The following is a 19,632-nucleotide window of genomic DNA, read 5'->3' on the forward strand; positions in this document are numbered from 1 at the left end:
CAGATGAACACTTTTACATGGGTTGATTAATTGACTGCTATTAGAACGACCACAGGCCAAATGCAGACAGACTATCCTTGAAATACCAACAAGGGTGTTAAAAGACTTAGCAAAATACTAGTTAGCTTCTAAGATCAGATAACTAATTACCTATTTATAAATATAAAATTATGATTATATATTAAGACAATTTTAAAATCCCAAACATATCATATATCATACTTCTATTTCTTCCATATTAAGATCTTTGAAAAAGGTAGTGCCAAGAGAACTTTTTACTTTAATCTAAAAACAAAAAACAAAAAAACACTTTTCCATAAACTATACAGCACAATTTAATAGAAATTGTTGGCCCCTGAGGTATGTGTACAGAGAAAGGAGACTCAATATCAATGATCATTCAATATTACTGAAATTTGCCAAATCTGATCACTGTTCTGATAAGTCTACACATGCCTATTTGAAGATGTTACCTAGGGGCTCCTGAAAACTGTACATGTCCCTTTGTTAAGAAAAACTTGAGTTCCGTGTACACTGCTAAATGCGGCAAAATAAATAAACTTTAACTTCAGGTTATATCCAATGACCTATCTTTAAATGTTTCAAATTTCCACAAGATTTCCTTGCATTAATAGACTCTAAGAGATGTTAAGACTGAGTATTCTTCAATGCTAAGGCTACTATTACACTAAAAATCAGTTTAAAATATTTTTAAAAATCAGCAATTTCACAGAGAACACCTGGTCATCTTAATACACTTTAAACCCAAAATACTGAGAAATAAAAAGGAAAAAAAAAAATGAGCAGTAAGTAGATTACATTCTGCAGGCTGATAGGCTTACAAGTCTCCCCAAATATCGGTCATACTAAACTGGGGGATTATTAACTTCTTGAAGAGGTTAATCTCTTTAATATAAAGTCAGGGTCATAGCCGTCTACAAGTTAAATGTATAATGCCGAAAAAGTTCACAGTAGCGTTTTTTTGTAACATAATAATTATAAAGGCTAAAAAGCATAAATTCACTATCAAGTTACAGCTTCTCACTACATACATTCAAAAGTTTGCTATTTACCTTAATGAAATCTTACTAAGAACATTTCAATTACCTATAGTCAATTACTCTGTCTCAAGGAACCATTTCGATTAGCATTAAGACCCTTTAAATTAATAGATTATGATTAAGTTTGTAATTTGGGTCCTTTCAAACTGTGTACGATTACTAACATGTATAAAATAACATTTGTTGATTTTTACAGTCCCTTACAAAATTAATGTCACATTTCACAGAAATATATTCATCTCTCAAATCAGATCACATGCATCATTTATGTGCGCATTCTTTTTTATCTGATAAATTTTCCAAAGGTTTATTTCCATTATACTCTAACATCTTTCTAGCTCTAAGAGGTTTTATATTTTTAAAGTCATCATTTGTAAATGTTTCAGCAAGCCCCTTCTAGTTACAGACACCTAAGATGGGTCTACAATACACTAAAATTTCTACTTATGAAAATTTACATTTTTACAGACATAGACACTAAGACTGAGAGAGGTCAAACGATCCACATATTTAATGAGCTAAAAAGTCAAGATTTGAACTAGTTTTTTCTTACTTTAAATCAGATGCTTGTACCATCAACTGAAAAGTTTAAAAATATATTTGTTAATCAATGCAATATAAAATGGGGAGTGGGGGAATGTTCCTACATGCTTCTAAAATGCTTTCTTTTCCTCCAATTCCCGTTGAGGAGCTATTTCTGCATCTTAAACCAAGTCTCTTTAGCCTCTTTTATTGGACTTGCTCTGCTCACCTGAAGTCTCTAACCACGGTTTTGATCCATAGTACTCTCATTATTTTTACAACTTTCTTCACTGTCATATGAAGAACAAAGAACATTAAGGGCCTCAGTGGAAAATTATCTGAGATCATTGTTTTTCTTTAGATAGGTATTATAGTTTTAAAAAGAAAAAAAAAGGGGGGGCTTCTTTTAGGAATTATAAGCACCAAGGAAAAGGAATCGATACCTTGAAAGCTAATGATGTAATTCTATACATAATCTGTAATACCGTCCTTAAGACTACGGGGGGGGGGGGGGGGGGGGTGGGGTGCGTGTATCTCTGGAATGGCATTAACCTTTAAGAAACTACCCAATTCCCAAGAGTGGTTATTGCCTGGGAGCTGGAGGTAGTTCGGATTATGTTAAGGAGGCAAGGTCATGAAAGGTCAGTAGCTAAGTATCCAGCAATACTGGGGTGGGCAAACCTGTGACTTCTCTTGGGACCACACACAACCTGTACTGTTACTGATGAGTGGAATCCTCGACCTTGCACTCCAAAGCTTAATTCCTACTATCTGTCCCCACCCCAACTTCTGAATGCAGGCCCACCGGTATGGATTTTGATGATAGAGTAAATAATAAATAAATAAGCTCTCAGAAGAAAGAGAGGTAAGCACCTCAACAGAGTCACTGAAAGAGAGGGATTCATCTGTGTGAGTAGGAGGTGCTCTGGATAAAGCTTAAACTTTAAAGTGATTTAAAGAAATAACAGAGGGACTGGGTAAAATGAGAGAGGTAAAGAGAAACTGAAGTAAAAATATATGCATATACAAATAATTTTCTGTTTAACCATATTATGAAGCATATAACTAATTACCTGATTTATGAAAGCATCTTAAATCTGGTACAACCCTAGTGGTCCCACAGAATGGTTATTTATGAAAAATATTTTCAGGTGTTTCAAAAGGTTCACACTTTAAGGAAATACTTCATATTTGAAACTGTAAAGCTCTATATTGTAGACATGAAGCCATATATTTCTGGGGAGAAAATAATGAAAGAATTAAGACCTGTGGGAAAGGATGAAGGGACCATATTAGACCCCAAAACGATGGAAGCACTAAAACAAAGGCATAAAGGAACTAATCAAAGTCATGGAGCATGATACAAAACCTCTAGTTACCTGTGAAAATCACACTTTTAAAACAAATTTTGTTTTGCTAAATCTTGCCCTTTCTCTAAATACATCTATGGGCCTTTTTTTTGTGATTAAGAAGGCTAAAATTCTCAAAACATACACTAAGGAATTCTGAGATATTTCTGTACTCAAACAACAGTCAGGTTCAACCTCCCTCTCTGATATCTTCCCAGAGGAAACGAAGAGCATAATTCCACTTATGAAACTGAAAAAGAACTGCTATGTGGCACTGCTCAAGACCAAGTTAACACTTAGGCTTTGCTGTTTCCTCTGGTGGAACTTCTTGAAACAATGCCAAGAATCATTTGATCACTTAAACCAGTGCTGATGAGTTGGAAGCAGCTGGGGTATATGAATCAGTCGTCATTTTTTCTGTTATATTTTTATATTTAAATAGTTTTCTGAAGGACCAAGTAACTTAATCAAAAAGGCCTTCTGGAAACAAGGGAAAGATCACTGGATTAGGGGAAAGGAAACCTGGTGAATAATTCTGAATTAGGATTAAACTTTAACTTCAACTGTTCTCTATTTTTTTTTCTATCTAATGGCTTTTCTCAGTTATTTTACAAGCTTCTGGAGAGTAAAGAACTAAGAATACTTCTTTATCTATGTTCATAAGAACACAAGATAATGAATGGCCAAATAGCAGATGTTCAATGATATTTACTTATTGAGTATAATTAATAAACTCAAACAATAAAACAAACGGTTCCTTGTATTTTTCCTCACTAAAAACAAGTTTGAATTAAAAATAGGAGAAATAGCATAAAATGATGTCTAAAGGTTCTAACTGATTATGCCAAAAAAGCCAAATGGAAGCTTCACGGGGCAGGGTAAATGGCAGAAATGAAAATAAGTATGTATAACACATTATCCCTAACTCTGAAAACACAGATGTTCTTTGTCAACAGCACTTATGTTATTTCTTAACTAATCTGGGAGATTTGTCACATTCATGAATGCTCATAAGTAAACTATATGTATGTGATTTTTAAATTAAATAAATATTACCCATAATCACACGGCTATTGACAATTTTGACTTCCAGTCTTTTTTCTTTATAACCCCAAAGCCTGGCAGATAAATAGGTGGTTCAATTTTTTTTCCATTCTTCTTCACCCGCATGTTAGTTTCAGGAAAAATATAAACATTTCCTCTTGGTATTAAAAACATTAAGTATATAATCTTAATGGCTGAACAAATTTTTTTTTTACTGGAATTGGGAAATTCATGTAACCATCTTGATTACAGTTACTCAGTTTAGGTAGCAAACTCAGTTCTGAATCTAAAAGGTGTGGTTCCATGCCAGTAACCAAATTGCTTCCCGAAGTGCAATGTCTTACCTCCCATCCTTCCACCTACAGCTCATTCAACAACCACCTGAGTTCCTTCCTTTTCTCCAACACAAAATGGCTACTAAATCCAGGTTGGCTTCCTTACTGATCCTCCTACTCTCCGCTATTCCGTCAGTCACTTTCTCCTTCCTCTACCTTCTCAAAGCAAGACCGGCTTTTAATATCTGGCTCATGTCCCCTCCCCTACATAAAGTCTTACTGAACAATCAGAACATTCATTCATTCATTCACTTGAATCATTCAGTAATTACATACTTAACACTCCGTACCAGGCACTGTTGTGAGTATTGAGAAAGAAAGGGAAACAAAACCGACAAGGTTGCACTCCATAGGAAGAACAGAGGATAAGCAAGTACAAAAATAAAAAAATAATTTATCAGTGATACATATTATGAAAAGATGATTTCTGTACTATTTCTGACAATTTGCTATAAAACTGCATTATTGAAGGCAAGGATTCCATCTTATGTCAAAGTCTGGTATATAATAGATACTTCAGTGATCAGTAAATGAATACATGTATAAATGAGGAAGATGGATGAATGTATACGATGCTCAATGGAGGATAGAAGAATGAATAAATGAATGAATGAACAAATGAAAGAACTAACAAATGGACAAACGAATGCCTCAAACTGTGATTAAACCATTTCATCCCTACATTTTGCTTCCCCCAGCTACGCTGGTCTCCCAACTAGGTTGAGGGAGAGCCTATACCCTAAAAATCTATGTTGGTCTGGCCTGTCCAGCAAAGGTAAAAATGAATCTGAGAGATTTTAGGAAGCACAGATACCTCCAGTTAAGGCCTTAACCCTCACTATTTCCTATCCTCTTATCTAGTGCCCAGCTCCCATATTCGTATCCCCTATTTGGCTCCTATGAGCATCTGCCACCAGAAAGCTTCTCCTTTAAGACAGGGTTCCAAAATTTAGTAACAGTAGATAGTAAACTGAAAAATTTTATAACATATTCTTAACTAATTCTTTTGGAATTGTGAGAATAGTGATTTCTAGGCCAGACTGTCTATAATTACAAGATCCAAATCATTCTAATGTGTGACTAAATTCTCAAAAGCCTACCAAAACTAATTTCATTTCTTTAAAGATGCGTTAAAGTTTTCAAAATATTCAGAGGTAGTGGTGGAATATATTTTTAAATAAAATAAGAGAAAATGTCAAAGACTTCAACAGTGAAGAATCACCTGCTTACATCATTGGACACAATTATCAAAGACCATAATCAAGGACACTGTTTCTCAAACTTACTTTGCCTTGACAACAAAAATAAATCCACGAACAACTCTGTGGACCCCAGCCTAAGGAACATGGTCTTAACAGTTAAACATTCGCTTCAGGTACACATTTAATTGTCAACAGTATTATAAACACAAATGCAAACTTGTGACAAAAATCCAATAGTAATGTTTAGTCATAAGGTAACTAATCAGGCCACCCAGAAAACATTCACATTATTATTATTTTTTATTTATCACCTAAATGAAACATTAAAAATTTTTGTTAATTCTCATTAAGAACTAGCTAAGGATATGTCCCTGAGGATATGTCCATTACACTTGACTCAAGTTTAGGAAACCCAGATCTTAAAAATCAGATGTGTAGGGTATCTCTCAAGAAATGAATTCATGTATTATGGTATGGGCATATATATTTGCAACAAACTGAATACTTTAATCAAAGTTCATTCCTGATGAATATTCAAATTATTAAAACTTAAATATTTAAAATTTTTCTGCCTATTGGCCACAGTTCTCTGTTGGACAAATAGTTAATAATAGATAAGCTCTTTCAAATAGCGAATTACTGCTATTTAAAAAGAACCATGTAGATGAATTATCTTGGTCACATAATTACCCTCTATTTGTTGTTAATGCCTGATTTTGCTTTGGGTTGTCTTAAAATGAGAACATTTGTTTAACATTAAAGTTATGTGAAAGAGCGTCAGAAAATACATTTAAAATTTGATCTGTTCACAAAAATATCAAAAAATTATACACAAAATATTGAAAAATTATACGGTGTGACCCTAACCAATATGAGTAATTGCAGATGAAATCTGAAGATTTTGGAACCTCTTAGATTCCTGACCTTCTTTGTAAAATAAATATAATCTTCCCATTGTTTTAATAACATCATTAAAATATGTTCACTTTTTATTTACCCAGAGAATCATATATATAACAAGAGAAATATTTCCAGAATAGGACACCTGTGTTTTATGTATACCTTAATTCAAATTACCATAAATGCTTAAAAGCAGAAAAATGGAGTAGTAAGAGAATTTTAAGTGGAGCACTGACCAACTTGGAGAGCTATTTCTCTTATTTCAAGGGCTCAAGCCAATTTAGCATCACTAAAAATGATATATTTTGATAAAATATTTTCCAAAGGAAATAATCATAGACAAAGAAATAGGACTGTATTTTTGCTGTGCTGAGTTAGCTAAAAAGCTCCATAATTGGAAAGAAAGGCTTCTTATAAAACATCATAATTACAAAAAAAAAAAAAAAAGCAACAATTTAAAGACGATTTGTATTAGCTTTCATAAATATAATACTGACCTTTTGAGAAGTTAAGCTATTTTTTTCCACTTGGACATAAAGATCTATCTTATTCATCTTAGCTAAAGCAGCTCTCAATTCCATCTCCAGATACTATCCTATGTCTCTTCCTATTTCCAAGGAACATTTTTTAAAACATTTGTCAACAGCTTCTATCACCTTTTACTCCCTTCCTACTTGCTCCTCAACCCACAACTACATAGGCCTTTGCCACCTCCCATTTCAAAAATGACTCTCCTTGAGATCACCAACAGCCTGAACATTGCTAGATGCAGTAGGTAGTGGGTTTACAGCCTTACCTTGTTTCCTCCACTTGAGTTACTGACTTGACATTCTCCTGGTTTTCCTTCTGCCTACTTGGCCAGTCCTCAGGTCCTGAACTGGTTGATGTCACTCCACCTACCCTCTTCCAGGCCTTCTTCCTATACACTTTTGAATTTTTGTCTTCCAAAGGCCTACTAATTAAGATTTCAACTGAAACCATTTCCTCACAGAGGCCTGCCGTGCTCCTATAGATCTGGTCAGTGCCCCACTTATAATTCTCTTACTACTCCATTTTTCTGCTTTTAAGTGTTAATGTTAATTTTAATTAAAGTAATTGCATAAGTAATTATCTGATGTCAACTCCCCTCACCGGAATGTAAGGTTAGAGGCTGTGATCCTTAGTACCCAGCATATAGCTTTCTATACCTGGACATTTGAAGGAAAGAAGGAAGTGAGGGAGGGAGAGTGGAAGGGAAAGTGAGAGGGAGGAATGAGTTTCACAAACTAAACTGATAACTATTAACTTTGATTCTAAAAGTATAAAACTAAAGAAAAAATAGTATTTCAATAATTTGATTCAGATTTTATAAAACAAACCAACTATGAAATTAGCTGAAGTTCAGAAGAACTAGTAAAATTAGAGATACTGTGTAAAATTTAAAGTATAGTTATCCTGAAGATTGAAATGAATGGCATTTTTTAAAAAACAAAACATACCTCCAAAAAAAAAAAATAGTTCCAGAAATCAAAACTGCAGACTGTTTTGCAGAATTGTTAATCCACTTAGGCTCAGCATAAATCAGGCTATAATGAAGAAAACCATAGACATTTTAGAGTATTTCTTAAACCCAAATTAATATTTTAAAAGTATTCTTGATAACTCAATTTGTTTTTAAAGGGATAAATGAAGCATTAATTACTCAAAATATCTAGTATCCCGTGCTGTTGGCAAAAATGTGCAAACCATTCATGCTCTCTTCCTCTCCTTGTTTATAAAATTAGTAGTAGAGTAGCTTAGCTGATCTGCGGGGTCCCTCCCAACACTTTGGAAAGTTTAGAGTTATACCACGAAACCTAACACAGTAACATCCCACTTAATTAAGAAGTCTGCTTCTAAGACTTTAACTATTCAAAATATAAAAGACTTATTTAAAAGTCTTCTGAATAGCCAGAATTTGTTTTCACTAACATGTACCAAGTCCTATATATTTAACACAGGCCTGTACATACTGATCATTGTTTTAATTTTGAATATGTTTTATTATCTAGTAGCAAATCATTTAATGATCAAGATCATTAAATTTTGATTACTGTTGCAATATGCTTCATTATCTAGTAGCAAATCATTTAACAGGGTAAGAAAAGGGAAGAGAAAAAGATTTAAAGCACAGACCATTTTCTAAAGAACAGTAACAGAGCATTTATAGTGAATGCAAAGAGAACAGCATACATCCATAACCCATTTTTATAATATTCTATTAATTACATCACTAATGATTTTGAATTATAAATAAAAAGTAAAACTATGTTTGTTAAATTCTATTTATCAAGACAGGAAAATATATCATTACTTTAAAGTTTAAAATTTCAACTCAAATTTATAAAAGTTGAAAACTTTTTTAAAAAAAGTGTCTAGAACTTAAACTCACAAGCATTATACTGATACATTATAGTCCCAGAGATAAAATATTAGCACAGGAAGTAGTACCTTATTTAGATGCCAACAGCTTTAAGTAAGAAAAATACTAGTAAGGCAGTAACACTAATAATAATATTAGAATAATACTAGTAAACACTAGTAAGCAAAAAACTCTTCTACACTTACAATTAAAAGCAAACAAGACAGGAAAAAATGGGAGAAGGGACTCTCTTTAGTTGAAATTTATGTCTGGAAGCTATCCTAAAATTAGTATTAATTGTTTGGCATTTCGGTGGCTCTGGGTTTTTAAAGATAGCTACTTAACTGGCAGACTAAGACATTTCAACCACAGACATAATTGCAATACTTTTGTAAAAAAAAAAAAAAATAGCAATACTTAAAGCAAATCTTAGTTTTATAACATTGTCTGTATACTGAGATATAAAACGGATGAGTAAAAGTGGTAAAAAGGTACAAACTTCTGGAGAAGCAGGGGATGTATAAAAAAAAGTTTCCATATATGCCATATTGTGCTTAAAATTCTTAAAGTAAAAACTGCACAAATTTTTGCCAAATGTTCCCAAAACTACACAATAATTCTGTAAAATATTTGCTATCTACAGAATGCACTATAAAAAATACTTCTATCGGGTTAATGTGAATATTTTATCAAACAAGAAAGCTTGCCAAAATATCTGCTGCCCTAATGAGCTAAGAAGAAATTATTGCTGCTACCTAAATCTTTGAAATGAACATATTTTTTAAGTTAGATTTAAAATATTGGTCAATATACATATTGTATTAAACATTATAAAAATGTTTTATAAACATGCCACTATAGATATACCAATTGATAGAATCTAAATTCTATTAAAAATTTTTCAATTGTAGTAATAATGATATATTGTAAGTCTTTTCTAAAATAATATCATACTAGTCTACAGCCATGCCACCCTGAACGTGCCCGATATCATCTGATCTCGGAAGCTAAGCAGGGTTGGGCCTGGTTAGTATTTGGATGGGAGACCACCTAGGACACCAGGTGCTGTAGGTGTAAAAAAGAAAAAATCATACTAGTAGTTCTTAGAGAACATAGTTTGTGATTGAGAATTAGATCTAATAAATTCTATAAATTCTGCCCTGTTGCTGATAAATTATACTCTTTATCTATAACTCAAAAAAGTTTTATCTTAAATTCCTATTTTCAAAAGTAAAAGAAATAGCCACCTCAAGGCTATTAAATACCAAGGGTTGTAGGCAATGTATAAAAACTGAACAACAACTCACACCCATACTAGAGAACAATTTAAAAACCACTAATTATAATTTGGCATATAATTCTCAAAGCCACTTTCTAAAACTCTGTTTAATTCCACAATTATTACCTGTCTAGTTTTGCAAAGCATTAGATAGCCCTGCATGACAGAAGAGTGAAGAAAATATGGTCCCTTTACTTTAGACTTGGTAAAAGGAACAAGGCACAAATAAAGGATGATTAAAAAAAAAGGGGGGGGGGAATTCTGGAGTTGGAGTTGAAAGAGACTGACCTGGATCACCAAAAAAATTTTCAGCAGATATGGGGAAAAGACTATTTCTATTTCCTAGGATGCAGGGGAAAGGTCTTAAATTTATTTTATCCACCCCAGAACTTATGTGTGATTACTCTATGAAAGTTTAGCAAGTGAAAGTATGATTAAAGTTATTTTAAGGCAAAACTAGCAGCTTCTATAAAAAATTAGAAGCTTTATTTAAATTTGCTCCTAGTTAAATATAGATTGTTCTTAACCAAAACTCATTCAAGAATTCACTTATGAATAACAATGAAAAAGGTTATAGTCTCAGACCAGATATAAGGTAGACTTTAGGTCTTCCATAAACATTTATTTGTATAAGTACAGAAAACTAAAATCATGAAATTTAGTATCTCTTATTAAAAATAGTGTCCATCTAATGTTTAAACCATTGGACATATTTTTTTTCCTGACAACACACCTATATACAGTCACATTTTTGGTGAATACTTACTAAGAATTCATCTAAAGTTCTATGTGGCTGATACTAAGAAATAATGTTCTTTCATTAAGTGAATCTCACCTGGAAATTTTACTTTTGACTCTTCAGTAAAACAAAACAAATTGTTAATACGAATTATCATATGAGCATGCAAAAGGTAACAATATTGAACATTCAAAGAAAGAGCAGGATGACAATCCTTAAAGAGAATAGTCAGAATAATAATAAAATAATTAGAAAATTAACAAAAAACTTTCGGATTTAAGACTTACCTTCTGTCCAAAATGCTAGCAAAACAGAAGCAATGTCTTTAAAAATTAGATAAACAGCCAATATAAACTCCTAGAAAACTAAACTAGTTTTTCATGTTAAAGAAAGCCTGATGCAGAGAGTATATTTTTATTGTATTAATTTTTCATTATTTCCTACATCTGAAATTAAACTCTATAACTGATATCAAGTGATTAAAATGAACCTAGACCCAATTAACTGTCTGTATATAATGCCATTAAGTGACTCGAATTTTACCCAAAAGGTATTGGCTTTTTGAAATCTTTTGCACTGATTTAAATGAGCTTCTCAAATACAATCCAATTATATGGGGAGAGGGGGATCCACTGCCATAAATATATAATTATATTATATAATTAATAAAAATACCTAAGAATTTGCCAAATTGTGTCCTTAAAACTAGATGTGATGATTAATTCTATAGGAAATAATAGTAAAACTAAAAGATAATCTACCATAGGTACTTTCTTGATGTCTCCACAGTATACTGAAAACACAAATACAGAAGGAAAACAAATGAACAGAGATACAGCTTGACATTTGCCTAAAAACTGGCTTTGCAAACTGAGGATGAACAAACTATATAAACCATGAGGATTAAACTCCTTTAATTTCTTCTCTCTGGTCATCATAAAAGAGGCACCCTTAACATAGGTTAAGTGTCTATGTAAAAAGAAGCATAAAGAAATCTGTTGAGATGGGAGGGACTGCAGACCATCCATCAACATCTGTTTGAAAAGACCTGCCAAGCTCTCAGGAGTTACATTTAAATAATGTGACCCCTCCAGACAGGACAATAAGGAGACAGATTAGACCCTTCAAGTGGTGATTCATCCTCAGACACATGGCAAGGGGGATCTAATATAAAAGCCTGAATCCTGCCTGTTTGCTTAAGCGTCTAGGCAGCTCTTTCTATGGCCCTGTAACTAACTAGTGGGTGTAGGGCAAGATTCTGAGACAAGTTACTAAAGGAGGCTCCAGACTGAGTGATAAAACATACAACCTTTCCAGGCCCACTCTCACATAACAGTACCTGCTCTTCTCTTGCTTGAGCATAGGACAAATCCCAGTGCAAGATCTATTATAGCACTTACCCCTTTTATAAGACCTATCATCTGACTTATAGATTTTGAAGAAAACTCTTAAATATATGGAGTATAATGAAACAATAAAATGCAGATTTTAAAAGAAAAGTAGCTCACCTCAACCAATCTAGAGGGACTACAATGTGAAAGTGAGACATGAGAAGACATGCATTCAACACAGACAACTCTTAGCATGTATAATCCTTCTCCTGCTTCTTACCGGTCCCTAACCTTGATGACTACCCACATACTCCAGAGCTGGAGTGTAAAATGTGGGCCCATAGAGTTACTGTATCAGTTACAAAATCTTGAGGAGAACCCATATTTAAATCACTTTTCTTAGTATTTCAAAAGCTTAAGATTAACCCACCCCCATCAGGTAGCTGCCTCCTGCAAATGCCTTCCTCCACTCTTCAAAATCTTCTCTCGTGCATTTCACAGGATGAGGGAAATGTCACAGGTAACCGGGGCACACTCTACATGGCCCAGGAGCAGGAAGGCTTCTTCTCTCATTTGCTCACAGTAAGCCTCTGGGCTGGCTTCACCGGAGGAGGAAGCATCTCCCTGTGAGCCCAGTGTTCTGTGCTTCTCCCTCCTTCCTGCAGATGGAGGCAGGCAGGGAAAGAGCCTGCTCTAAGGCCAAGAGCTCCTCTGTTCTCTAAGCAGGCAGACAAGAAAATGAACCCACGGAAAGCACTGTGACTCCTGAAAAATGAGAAGGGGGCAACAGGCAGATGCTGCTGTTTTCAAAATAAAATTGTAAAATTCTAACCTGGTCACTAAGATGTGATATATATATATATATATTTGTGTGTGTGTGTGTGTGTGTGTGTGTGTGTGTACACAAAATCTGATGAGAGAGAGGTTTACAATAACTTTACCCACTGATAAATGAAGTTTAAACTCCACCCTCTCTTCCAGAATCAAGTCTGTGTCCCACCGGCTAGAAGGCGGTGTGGTAAAATGTCCTCTCCTGAATGAATTTATATTCAAGTTGCTTTCCCTCTGTAGCTCCTCACTGTTGCCTGGAAACAGGAAACCCTTCCCACCTACATGCTTCCTGACTACTCCCCTTGTCTCTCTCTTACAGTGAAGAGAATGTACCTGGCCGTGGTTCTAGATACTGTTTATCTTAAGGAAGAGCTGGTTCTTTTAAATGAAGCAATGGCAGGAATTTTGCCATTTGACTGTTTAGGGAGATCATCACTAGCCAAATAAATTAGTACTGAAAACTTGAATTACTTAGACAGGAGAACCCCTCCCCACAAAATACACATTACCTAAAAGCATTTAAAAGTATTAAAGACCAATTTATTAAAACGAGTGTGACAAATAAAACCAAAAGTTATCCTGAGTGTTTTTATCCACTACTTTGCCTCACTGATACTTCTTTGAAAACACTACTTTCTTGGAGTAAGGAAGAACACCATCCCTTTAATAGATCCCTATCCTTGAACCATCAGTCACCTTGGTAGCCCCTTAACTTCAACACCCACACCATGCCAGTTGCTAAGCCCTTATGAAGTATAGTTACTGACTCTTCACTTATTTGATCTTTCCTGTCCACTCCTTTTGCTACCACTAAGCTTCAGGTATAAATTAATTTTTATATAAGATTATTAAAGCAACAAGCACTACTGCTATTACTATCAATTATTTAAAAAATACCATGGGCCAAGAAGCGCAGAAGCCATTTACCTATTTCATTTTATTACTTTCAATGGTCAGTGAGGCAGGTACCATTATTATCTCACACTAAAGATGAGGAAACTGAGATTGAGAGCACTTAAGTAACCTACTCAAAGTCACAAACATTTAAAGTAAGCCTCAAATTCCTTTCCTATGAAGACAGACGCAGAACACCTTTATCTTCCAATCCTTCCTTCTATTCCTAATATTTTTTCCCTTTGTAAATGTTGTTTTGATAAATTTAAAACCAAAATGTGCAACTACTTCCTTGCGTGGTGAATCACAGTGTGCTGCACACAAACACCAACACACTCTCTAAAATCCCTTTAGAAAAAAACAGGTGTGTTAGGGATCCTTTTTAGTATTTTAATTAATGGGATTTAAGGCAAAAAAAAAAAAAATTTCATGTGTCTTTCAGAGATGTAGTAACAAATAAATTTTTTCTTGTGATTTAGTGTTTATAAAAAAGTTTTGGGAGGAAAAAAAGTCACAAGAAAAATGTTGGTCAGTCCCTTCTTACCAAAGTCCAAGACCCTAATGCCAAACCAAAATTCACAAGGTACAAAATAACTAACCATATAGAGAGATCAATCCTTGGAATGCTGACTTGTACCTAAAAAAGACAATGTCATGAAGTAAATTTGCATCACAAATTTATCCAGCTTACAATTTTGTCCTGTTAACATATCCTTGTTCTATAAATCTCCATAAATTTTGGCCTTCATAGACATGAAATAGACAAACAACCTTAACTACACTTGAGATCAGACCCCCCAAAAAAGACCTCTAAAGCAAAACTAAAAACTAGAAAATTCCCAAAGTTAATGAATTGGTGAGGTCAATAAGGTGAAATTATAAACTGTTATTGAGAATCTCTAGATAACATAATCTGATTTTTAGAAGGTCATTCATTCAACAAAACATAGGAGTGTTTTGATTCTTAATATGTTGAAGAAATCACTTATGTTTGTGCCAACAAAATCATAAAATAGCCATTTAATACTAAGCAACTCTGCAGGCGGGACTGGGATCCAGTTGTAGCGTTATGATTTACCAGCCACCTCAACCTCAGCATATGCCATGTATAACCTGAGCCTTAGTTTTCCCACATCAGCAAAGATAACAATGACAACCCTGACTCTACCAATGCATTGTTCTGAAAATCAAATGAGAATATGGATGGGAGCTAAAAATATAGTTAGGTTTTCTGAACTATATATTCCTTGGTTTTCTTCACATTTTAAATTGTCAAATATGAATAAAAGGCTTGAAGTCAGCACTCCTATAATTTGTGACGTATATACATGCTTCGTTTGTCTACATTTAGAAAACTTGTTTTTTCTTTTTTATTAAAACTGGAGATACTCAAGGACTGTTACTCAAGGACTACATGCTTATTAAAATTATTTAAACTAGACAAAATTACTAAGTAGAATTAGTACAATAACCAGTACTGAGTCAGTGATTATTAAAGATATGATTTTTACTTTTGAAATTTTCAGCCATGCAAATTGCATTTATCCAAAGCCAAAACCAAAGAACTAGGTGAATGATGTGTTTCAATGAAAATTAGGACTATAACTAGTATAAATCCTGTATCCTAATTCTTCAGACTACAGGCATCCATTTCCATCAGATGGTCAGTGTGGGAAACACTGAGCACAATTTTGCCAGAAACTAAAATAGGTGTGAGCTACTAGGTTTATTTTCCTAAATGAAAATCTATGCTACTCACTGAAAAATATAATCCTAAAACATCATATTTGCCCCAAAGTTGTCATAATCAAGCAAATCCTGAGTAATCAAACTGTCCATGAATACTGGCAACAGAATGAAAGAATGTCAAATAAACCTAAGCTGATATTATAAAAATATTTACTGAATTTAGTATGGTTCATAATTCGATACACAACTAAACAGTCTATGCCTTCATAAAGTCGTGAGGAAGAGGAGAGGAAAAGGGAGGACAACTGAAAATTTTACTATTTTTAATTTTGAAATTACATAATTAAACAACTAAAGAGGAGAAAAAATTCTTTACAAGAAACTTTATCATCAAGTTCATTGAGACATAAATGTTTTTAGGCCTAGATTATCCAGGAAAAATCTTGGTTTTGCCATTATAAAGAAAATTCAGAATGGTAGAAAGTATTTATTTAATTGCCAGCTTCTTTGTGATTCTAAGTAATTCTTTGGTTCCAATACAAGTTTCACTTATCATTCTAGTTTTAGGTCTGAGACCATTCTAATGTCAGTGCTTAGACACTTGCAGTTTTAAAACATAACTGGACATTTGGACAATAGCAACTATTCTAACACCTCACTAACCCAGAAAGTCCGCTTGAGTTGGCTTACACTGCCCTCTACAGCCTTGAGTCATTTCTTCTGAAAAATAAATCTGTATTTTTTGTAACGTGGAAATACAGCATAGAACAAAGGGTCAAGAGATATTATTCAGCATTCGGTTTCATCTCTAAATCACATTGATAATGGTGAAGTGAAAGCTGGATTTTTAAATATTGTTACATGCCTTTTACCCATTTTTATTCATTAACCTCCCAATGAGGAACTTCCTTTATTTCATTTCAGCAAATAATTGAGTGATTATTATGTATGACACTGTGCTAGATGTTAGAAGTAACAAAATATATGACATAATCCTTTATCTTTCATAATTTCCAAAAGCACTCTAAACTTTAATAATTAAAAATATATATGTACTTGAAATTACATTTCTTGAAAGATCTAAAGCTGCTATATTGCAAAGGAGAGTAAAATAACTTGTACCTAAAAATAACTTAACACAATTCTATCTTGAAATGAGAAAATGCTGGTTTTGATTCTGGAGTCCTCTAATAGTTGTGTTATCATGACTAAGTTACTAACCATTCTGGATCTCAATTTTCTCATTTATAAAATGAGGATGTTATAGTTCTCGCCACTAGTTTTAGGGAAGAATATGTGATATAACCCTTAATCATACTGCCTTATAATGGTGAGTGTTCAATAAATGATAGTTATTCAATTATTTTTATTGCCCATGTATATTTTCCAAGCTCAAAATGGAGACACATGGCCTGAAAAATGTTAGTGTACTTATGAAGACAATGAGAAAGGAGATTTTATTAGGACTGTCTCCAAAAAACAGAACTGTATATCTTTTAAAATCTACTGAAAACAGTTAATAAAACGGTAATTATGTTTAATCTAGGTTTCATGTTTAAAGCCTACATATGTTCACAAATATTTTATTTTTGTACCTCAAGAAAATTCGAGTTTATAACTCAATGAGATACCAGATGATTTCATTAAACTGTCAATATTTTTAATCTTCATAAACATAATTTGATTCTTTTGTTACTTTGACTTAATCTGTGTACAGATTAAAGGACCATAATTGTGGAATGCTGAAAATAGCTGCATTAATGTAGGTTAATTATTGTGAACATGATCTTATTCCATTGATAAAGGCAATGGACTGAATATAGTATTTTCATTATTTTTACTGGATTATTACTGTTTATATTTAATGGGATAACATTAAGAATTAGTATATGAATTGCAAATTTGCTTAAAATTTTTAAATAATCTAGAAAACACATGTCTTGATACACTAGTAGTAAAGGTACTGACTTCTTTTGAAGTGAAAATTAACAGAGTGGCTGGCTCATAACATTACTTAATGAAATTTGTTTGGTGTTGTTTTATATTATTTAAAATGGGCCTCTTAATATAGCAGAGGTAAATTGGTATATTTTCAGAAAAAGATTAGTCTTTCCTAGCCATACCTCAATAGCTATAATACTCTTTTATTTGAATGGCTGATAATTTAAATGTTACTTTCTAAAATCAGCCTGTTTACATTTATATATTAAACACTGAAATAATTATACCATATGGATGGTAATTTTAACCTTTTTAAAAAGAATTTGTAAATGTACTAATGATGAGAAGGCTGAGAAGAAAGGAAATAACACCTTAAGAGTTTACTTGTAATTATAAAACATTTAGAATATAAATACAAACATGCAATTACTTTTAACACATGACAATCGCCAGTCCATTTCAGGCATTTTTTGGCTTCTCTGAAGAATAACAATCCTGGTAAAATAGCCCTTGGATAGGTACCAATTGTCTCTAGACAATGAATTAAGTACATTTTAGGTTTTGCTCTTATTTTTAAAAATAAATGATTGTCACAAATCCTTTCACTAGGAATTTTTGTGAAACAAAGAAAGGACCATCTGATACTGCAGTTCCACAAAATTCAGGAGACAGAGTTTTAGAAGTGGTCACCAGCACACCGTGATTCGGTTCAGGAATAACTATACCATCCTAAGTATCTTACAGAAGCTAGTATATTTTCTGGGTAATATCTATGTTCAGTCTCTTAGTCTAGCATGATATAATTTCCTGTAACCTTTATTTACCCTTCATATTATGTTGCTAAATTATTTCTTCACTAAGGAAGTACATTACCCTTTCAGAAACAGTAAATGCCTGACAATCTAGAAAGTAGAAATAAAAAGAGGGTAACAGAAAAAAAAAAATAGATTTAAGTCACAATAAATAAAAATGCACCTATTCAGAGATATGTTCAGGCTAAATTTAAAAAAAATAAAATGTAAAATCTAGTTACATTCATAACCATAAAAGACACACCTAAAACAAAATGACACACAAAGGTTCGAAATTCAATATGTAGTCTATGGCCATGCCACCCTGAACACGCCCGATCCTGTCTGATCTCAGAAGGTAAGCAGGGTCGGGCCTGGTTAGTACTTGCATGGGAGACCACCTAAGAAGACCAGGAGCTGTAGGTGTAAAAAAATTAAAAATTAAAAAATAAATAAAATTCATGAATGTGAAACTATCCAATAAGCAAATGGAAAGAGAAAGTATGTATAGCAATAGTGACAAAAGACAAAAAAGAAATCAAGGAGAAAATCATTAAAAGGGACAAAGAAATATCTAAGTTGTCCAAAAAATATCTTCCTAGAGAGAATAATAATCACTTATTCTTATACATTTGACAACAAAGTTTGGAAATACATAAATAAAAAAAAAACTCAAAAAACAAAAACTGACCATCACAACCAACTAGTAAACTCTAAAACTTCTCTCTCAGAAAATAACAGAAAAATTAAAGCAAGATAAATAATGTGATGAAGGACAGGAATAACACATTTCAGAGTAACATATAAGGTTAACCTAGCAGATGTAAATATGTACATTCTAGACTTCATATTAAAAGAAATCACATTCTTTTCAAACACATATGAAATACTGAGATTGATCACACAGCAGACTACAAAGGAACTATTTACATGTTCCTAAATATTGCTATTCTGCAGGCCACATTCACCTAAATAGAGGAACATAAATAATCAATAATAAAATGATAGCCCAAAAAGAATTTTAACCTCATTTCTAATTTACATATTGGCTAAAAAGTAAATCAAAGTGCAATGTTTAAATAATTCAAACTGGCAATGACCACACTATATAAGAAAGCATGTGATTTGTCATCAAAATGGTACTAATAGGAAAAGTGCAACAAATGACATTTTAGAGATTAAAAGTTTAAAAATAAGTGAATTATTTTGAAACAAGCATTAAAAAGAAAAAAAAGAATTAAGATAAAATAATTTAATAAACATATGAGAATAACTAAAGGCAGGGCAAGGGAAAGATTAAGCATTAGAAGAGAATACTAAGAAATTTCTACCCAAAATTTTAAC

At 32.9% G+C, this 19,632-nt stretch overlaps 1 protein-coding gene and 2 pseudogenes across 10 annotated transcripts in view; 2 read left to right on the forward strand and 1 right to left on the reverse strand.

Moving 5' to 3' along the window:
* BBX (BBX high mobility group box domain containing) overlaps window positions 1-19,632 on the reverse strand; it is a 240,394-nt gene that overhangs the window by 182,826 nt on the left and 37,936 nt on the right. The gene's annotated exons all lie outside the window — the stretch shown is intronic.
* On the forward strand, window positions 9,750-9,867 carry LOC118602276 (annotated as a pseudogene).
* On the forward strand, window positions 18,596-18,714 carry LOC118602390 (annotated as a pseudogene).

The sequence above is a fragment of the Rousettus aegyptiacus genome, unplaced genomic scaffold (assembly GCF_014176215.1).
Source record: "Rousettus aegyptiacus isolate mRouAeg1 unplaced genomic scaffold, mRouAeg1.p scaffold_m13_p_4, whole genome shotgun sequence".
Lineage (NCBI taxonomy): Eukaryota > Metazoa > Chordata > Mammalia > Chiroptera > Pteropodidae > Rousettus > Rousettus aegyptiacus.